The sequence below is a fragment of the Mirounga leonina genome, unplaced genomic scaffold, assembly GCF_011800145.1.
Source record: "Mirounga leonina isolate KUSES-001 unplaced genomic scaffold, KU_Mleo_1.0 Mir_151, whole genome shotgun sequence".
Lineage (NCBI taxonomy): Eukaryota > Metazoa > Chordata > Mammalia > Carnivora > Phocidae > Mirounga > Mirounga leonina.
Genome location: NW_023270377.1, coordinates 107,865,349 through 107,871,950, shown reverse-complemented (window position 1 = coordinate 107,871,950; position 6,602 = coordinate 107,865,349). Strand labels below are relative to the sequence as shown.

The 6,602-nt window shown below is 35.7% G+C and overlaps 1 pseudogene; it reads right to left on the bottom strand.

The window, feature by feature from the left end:
* Positions 1-2,563: 2,563 nt before the first annotated feature.
* On the bottom strand, positions 2,564-3,579 carry LOC118011697 (annotated as a pseudogene).
* Between the last annotated feature and the right edge of the window lie 3,023 nt (positions 3,580-6,602).

Sequence of the window (6,602 nt, the reverse complement as noted above, 5' to 3'; positions counted from 1 at the left end):
CTTATACTGTTTCCCATAGTGACTGCACCTATTTACATTCCCACCAACAATAAACCAGGGTTCCCTTTTCTCCACATTCTCGCCAACACTTGCTATTTCTTGTCTTTTTGATGATAGCCATTCTGACAGGTGTGATACATCTCATTGTGGTTTTTATTGTATTTCCCTGATGATTAGTGATGTTGAACACCTTTTCATATGTCTGTTGGATATCTGTATGTCTTCTTTTGAAAAATTTCTATTCAGATTCTCCACCCACTTTTTAAAAATCAGATTGTTTATTTGGCATTGAGTTATATAAGTTCTTTGTATATTTTGGATATTAATCACTTATCAAATGTATGATTTGCAAATATCTTCTCCCATTCAGTGGGTTGCTTCTTCGTTTTGTTGATAATTTCCTTCACTGTGTGAAAGCTTCTTAGTTCAGTGTAGTTTCATTTGTTTAGTTTTGCTTTTGTTTCCTTTGCCTTTGCAGTAAGATCCAAAAAAAAAAAAAAAAAAATCACTAAGACCAATGCCAAGGAGTTTATTACCTATGTTTTCTTCTAGGAGTTTTATGGTTTCAGGTCTGACATTGAAGTCTTTAATTCATTGATTAAATTTTTGTGCATGGTGTAAGATAGTGGTCCAGGTTCATTCTTTTTTTTTTTCTTAATTAAAAAAAAATTTTTTTTAAATAGGCTCCATGCCCAGGGTGGAACCCAATGTGGGGCTTGAACTCAAAACCCTGAGATCAAGACCTGAGTTGAGATCAAAAGTCAGCCACTTAACTGACTGAGCTCCCCAGGTGCCTCAGGTTCATTCTTCTGCAGGTAATTGTCTAGTTTCTCCAAAACCATTTATTGAAAAGACTGTCTTTTCCCTATTATACAATATTCTTGCCTCCCGTGCTGTAGATTAATGGATCATATAGATGTGGATCCATTTTGGCACTCTCCTGTACTATTGATCTGTGTGTCTCTTTTTGTGTTAGTATCATACTGTTTTGACTACTATAGCTTTGTAGTATATCATGAAATCTGAGATTGTGATACCTCCAGCATTGTTCTTCTTTCTCAGGATTGCTTTAGCTATTCAAGGTCTTTTGTGGTTCCATACAATTTTTTAATATTTAAAATATTTTTAAAAAGTTTTTACTTAAGGGGCACCTGGGTGGCTCAGTGTGTTGAGGATTGGACTCAATCTCAGTTTAGGTCTTGATCTCAGGGTTGTGAGTTCAAGCCCCACATTGGGCTCTGTGCTGGGCATGTAGCCTACTGAAAAGAAAAGTTTTTACTTAAATTCCAGTTAGTTCACATCAGAGTAATATTAATTTCAGGTGTACAATATAGTGATTCAACATTTTCATACAACACCCAGTGCTCACCACAACAAATGCATTCTTTAATCCCCATCACCTATTTAACCCATCCAACACCCACCTCCCCTCTGGTAACCATCAGTTTGTTCTCTATAGTTAAGAGTCTGCTTCTTTGTCTGCCTCTCTCTCTTTTTCTCCCTCCCATTTGTTTTGTTTCTTAAATTCCACATATAAGTGAAATCATATGGTATCTGTCTTTCTCTGACTTATTTTGTTTAGCATAATAATCTCTATACAAATTTTATAATTATTTGTTGCAGTTCTGTAAAAGATGCTGTTTGTATTGATAAGGATTGCACTGAATCTGTATATTGCTTTGGGTAGTATGGACATTTTAATTATATTAATTCTTCTAATCCATGGCCATGGCATACCTTTCTGTTTGTTCTGGTCATCTTTAATTTCTTTCATCAGTGTCTTATAGTTTTCAGAGTATAGGTCTTTCACCTCTTTGGTTTAATTTATTCTTAGGTATTTTTTTGGTGTAATTTTATTTATTATCTTTTTAAAGAGAATTTTCATTACTTTTATGTACAGAAAATTATTTTATTTTATTTTTATTTTATTTTATTTTATTTTATTTTTATTTTATTTTATTATTTTATTTTAATTTTATTTTAATGTTATGTTAGTCACCATATAATACATCACCAGTTTTTGATGCAGTGATCCACGATTCATTGTTTTCATACAACACCCAGTGCTCCATGCAGTACGTGCCCTCCTTAATACCCATCACCGGGCTAACCCATCCCCCCACCCCCTCCCCTCTAAAACCCTCAGTTTGTTTCTCAGAGTCCATAGTCTCTCATGGTTTGTCTCCCCCTCCAATTCCCCCCCTTCATTTTTCCCTTCTTTCTTCTAATGTCCTCCATGCTATTCCTTTTGTTCCACAAAAAAGTAAAACCATATGATAATTGACTTTCTCTGCTTGACTTATTTCACTTAGCATAATCTCCTCCAGTCCCATCCATGTTGATGTAAAAGTTGGGTATTCATCCTTTCTGATGGCTGAGTAATATTCCATTGTGTATATGGACCACATCTTCTTTATCCATTCATCTGTTGAAGGGCATCTCAGCTCTTTCCACAGTTTGGCTATTGCGGACATTGCTGCTATGAACATTGGGGTGCATATGGCCCTTCTTTTCACTACATCTGTGTCTTTGTGGTAAATACAGAAAATTCAACAGCATCCACTCAGTCCAGTTTGGTGGCCAGTTCTTTAGCCTTTGCTTTTTCCAACTTGGCAACGCGAACTACTGACTTCGGACCTAAGACATTGCTTCCCCAATGGCAGTGGATCTCACCATATCTGTCATTGTAATTGGTCTTAATAACTTCCACCAGCTTAGCCAGAGCTCCTTTGTCTTCCAAGTTAGCCTTTGTGAAGGCAACAGTGCTGAAGGTCTTCTTGTGGACCAGAAACCCCAGCCTGGCCTTCCCCTTGATAATGCAGTAAGAAACCCCCATCTTATGACACAGAGCAGGCAGGAAGACAACCAGCTCAATGGGATCCACATCATGTGCAACCACTACCAGCTGAACCTTCTTGTTTTCCACCAAGGTGGTGACAGTATTAACCCTAGCTTGAAGGACAGGTGGCCTCTTAGTGAAGACATCCCTTTGCCAGCAGCTTTCTTCTCAGTCTAGGCCAACAATCTCTGCTTCCTCTCTTGCTTTGTCTCTGGTCTGTATTTGTGGGCCGGCTTAAGCAGTTGAGTAGCCGTTTAGCAGTCTAAGACCTGGGTGAACTGCTTAATCAAAGGAGGCACTTTTTTTTTTAATTCTATTTTTTTAAGATTTTATTTATTTGACAGAGACACAGTGAGAGAGGGAACATAAGCAGGGGGAGTGGGAGGGGGAGAAGCAGGCTTCCCACGGAGCAGGGAGACCAATGCTGGGCTCGATCCCAGGACCCTGGGATCATGACCCGAACCGAAGGCAGACACCCAATGACTGAGCCACCCAGGTACCCCTCGAAGGAGGCACTTTTAGACATTTATAGAAAATAGCCCTTTGCCACTGCAGCCAGATGTAGCAGGGACATTTGACAATGAAAGTGAGGTAACTTTTGGGCTGGATGTCTTGTCCAATGCCAAAATTCTTGGGTCTTTTCTCAAACAGGGGCCTGACAACCTTCTTAGCCTCCTGCTCTTCAGAAAAGCAGGGGCTGGGACCACCTTCTTCCCCTTAGCCTTCTCTCCTTTTGGCATATTGGATGGCTGGAGGAGAGCATGGTGTAATTTTAAATGAGAGTGTTTTCTTAATTTCTCTTTCTGCTACCTCATTATTGGTGTATAGGAATGGAACAGATTTCTGTATATTAATTCTGTGTCCTGCAAATTTACTGAATTCATTTATCAGTTCTCGTAGATTTTTGGTGGAGTCTTTAGGGTTTTCTATATATAGTATCATGTCATCTGTCATCTGCAAATAGTGACAGTTTTACTCCTTCTTTACCAATGTGGATGGATGCCTTTTATTTATTATTATTATTATTATTATTATTATTATTATTATTATTATTCTGATTGCTGCAGCCAAGACTGCTAATACTATGTTGAATAGAAGTGTTGAGTATGGACATCCTTGTCTTGTTCCTTATCATAGATAATAAGGTTTCAGTTATTCACCATTAATTATGTTGTTACTATGGGTTTTCATATATGGCCATTACTATGTTGAGGTATGTTCCCTCTAAACTCACTTTGTTGAGAGTTCTTTTCATGAATATATGTTGTATTTTGTCAAATGTTTCTTCTGAATTTATTGAGGTGATCATACAGTTTTTATCCTTTCTCTTTGTTAATGTGATCTATCACATTGATTGATTTATGAATATTGAACCACTCTTGCAACCTGGAATAAATCCCATTTGATTGTGGTGGATGACTTTTTTAATGTATTGTTAAATTTGGTTTGTTAATATTTTGTTGAGGATTTTTGCATCTATGTTCATCAGAGATATTGGCCTGTAGTTTTCTTTTTTTGTCATGTCTTTGTCTGGTTTTTGGTATTAGGGTAAGGCCAGTCTCATAGAATAAATTTGGACATTTTCCTTCCTCTGCTATTTTTTTGCAATAGTTTAAGAAGAATAGGTCTTAACTCTAAAAGTTGGTAGAATTCATCAGTGAAGACTTCTGTTCCTGGACTTTTTTTTGTTGGGAGTTTTTTTTTTAAATTACTGATTCAATTTGATTACTAGTAATTAATCTGTTCAAATTTTCTATTTCCTCCTGATTCAGTTTTGGAAGATGGTGTGTTTCTTTTTTTTTTTTTTTTAAAGATTTTATTTATTTATTTGAGAGAGAGAGAGAATGAGAGACAGAGAGCATGAGAGGAGGAGGGTCAGAGGGAGAAGCAGACTCCCTGCCAAGCAGGGAGCCTGATGCGGGACTCGATCCCGGGACTCCAGGATCATGACCTGAGCCGAAGGCAGTCGCTTAACCAACTGAGCCACCCAGGCGCCCTTGGAAGATGGTGTGTTTCTAGGAATTTATCCTTTTTTCTAGGTTGTCCAATTTGTTGGCATATGTTTTTTCATAATATTCTCTTATAATCTTGTGATTCTGTGGTGTCTGCTATTTCTCCTCCTTCATTTCTGATTTTGAGTTTTTTTCTTGATAAATCTTGCTAAAAGTGGATCAATTTTGTTTATCTTTTCAAAGAACCAGCTCTTGGTTTCATTGTTCTTTTTTATTGTGTTTTTAATTTTTATTTCATTATTTCTGCTCTGATCTTTATTGTTCCCTTCCTTCTGCTAGCTTTGTTTGTTCTCCTTTCCCAACTCCTTTAGGTGTTTATTTGAGATTTTTCTTGTTTTTTAGTTAGTTCTGTAATGCTATAAACTCCCCTCTTAGAACTGCTTTTGCTGGTCCAAGATATTAGACCCTTGTGTTTTTATTTTCATTTGTCTCCATGTATTTGTTGGTTTCCTCTTTGATATCTTAGTTGACACATTCATGATTTAGTAGCATGTTGTTTAGCCTCCATGTTTTTGGGTTCGTTCCAGATTTTTTTGTAACTGATTTCTAGATTCATACAGTTGTGGTTGGAAAAGATGTTTGATATGATTTCAGTCTTCTTAAATGTATTGAGACTTGTTTTGTGGCCTAATGTGATCAATCCTGGGGAATGCTCCATATGTACATGAAAAGAACATATATTCTATTTGTTTTGGGTGGAATGTTCTGTATATATCTATATATATACAGATATATCTTTTTTTTGTTGGGAGTTTTTTTTTAAATTACTATTTAAAAATTTAAAGTCTATCTAGTGTAATGTGTTATTCAAAACCACTGTTTCCTTGTTGATTTTCTGTCTGAATGATCTATCCATTGATGTAAGTGGGATGTTAAAGTCCCCTACTATTGTTGTATTACTTTTGATTTCTTCCTTTATGTCTGCTAACATTTGCTTTATGTATTAGGTGCTCTTACTTTGGATGTATAGATATTTACAATTGTTATATCCTCTTGTTGGATTGACCCTTTAATCATTATGTAGTGTCCTTCTTTGTCTCTTGCTATAGTCTTTATTTTAAAGTCTATTTTGTCTCATATAAGTATTGCTATCCCAGCCTTTTTTATTTGTATGGTATATATTTTTCTATTCCTTTATTTTCAATCTGTGTTGTGTAGGTCTGAAGTGAGTCTCTTGCAGGCAACATATAGATGACTTTTGTTTTTGTTTTTGTTTCTAGCCATTTAGTGACCCTATGACTTTTGACTTGAGCACTTATTTAGTCCTTTTATAATTAAAGTAATTATCACCATTTTGTTAATTGTTTTCTGGCTGTGTTTGTAGTTCTTCTCTGTTTCTTCTTCTGTTGCTTTCTTCCCTTGTGGCTTGATGGCTTTCTTTAGTGTTATACTTGGATTCCTTTCTTTTTATTTTTTGTGTAATTTTTTTTTAATTTGTGGTTATCATTGGGTCCATATAGAACATTATATGTGTGTAACAGTCTATATTAAGTTGATGGTCCAAGTGGTTTAAGCACACTCTAAAATAACTAAATTTTTACTCCCCCATCAACATTTTATATATATGGTGTCATGTTTTTCATCTTTTTATTTTGTGTATCCCATGACTAATTTTTTGTAGATATAATTGATTTTACTATTTTTGTGTTTTAACCTCCATACTGGCTTTATAAATGATTAACCTACCACCTTACTGAATTTTTACCTATGAATTTTTTCCTTTCATATTTTTTTTTACTTCTACTCATGGC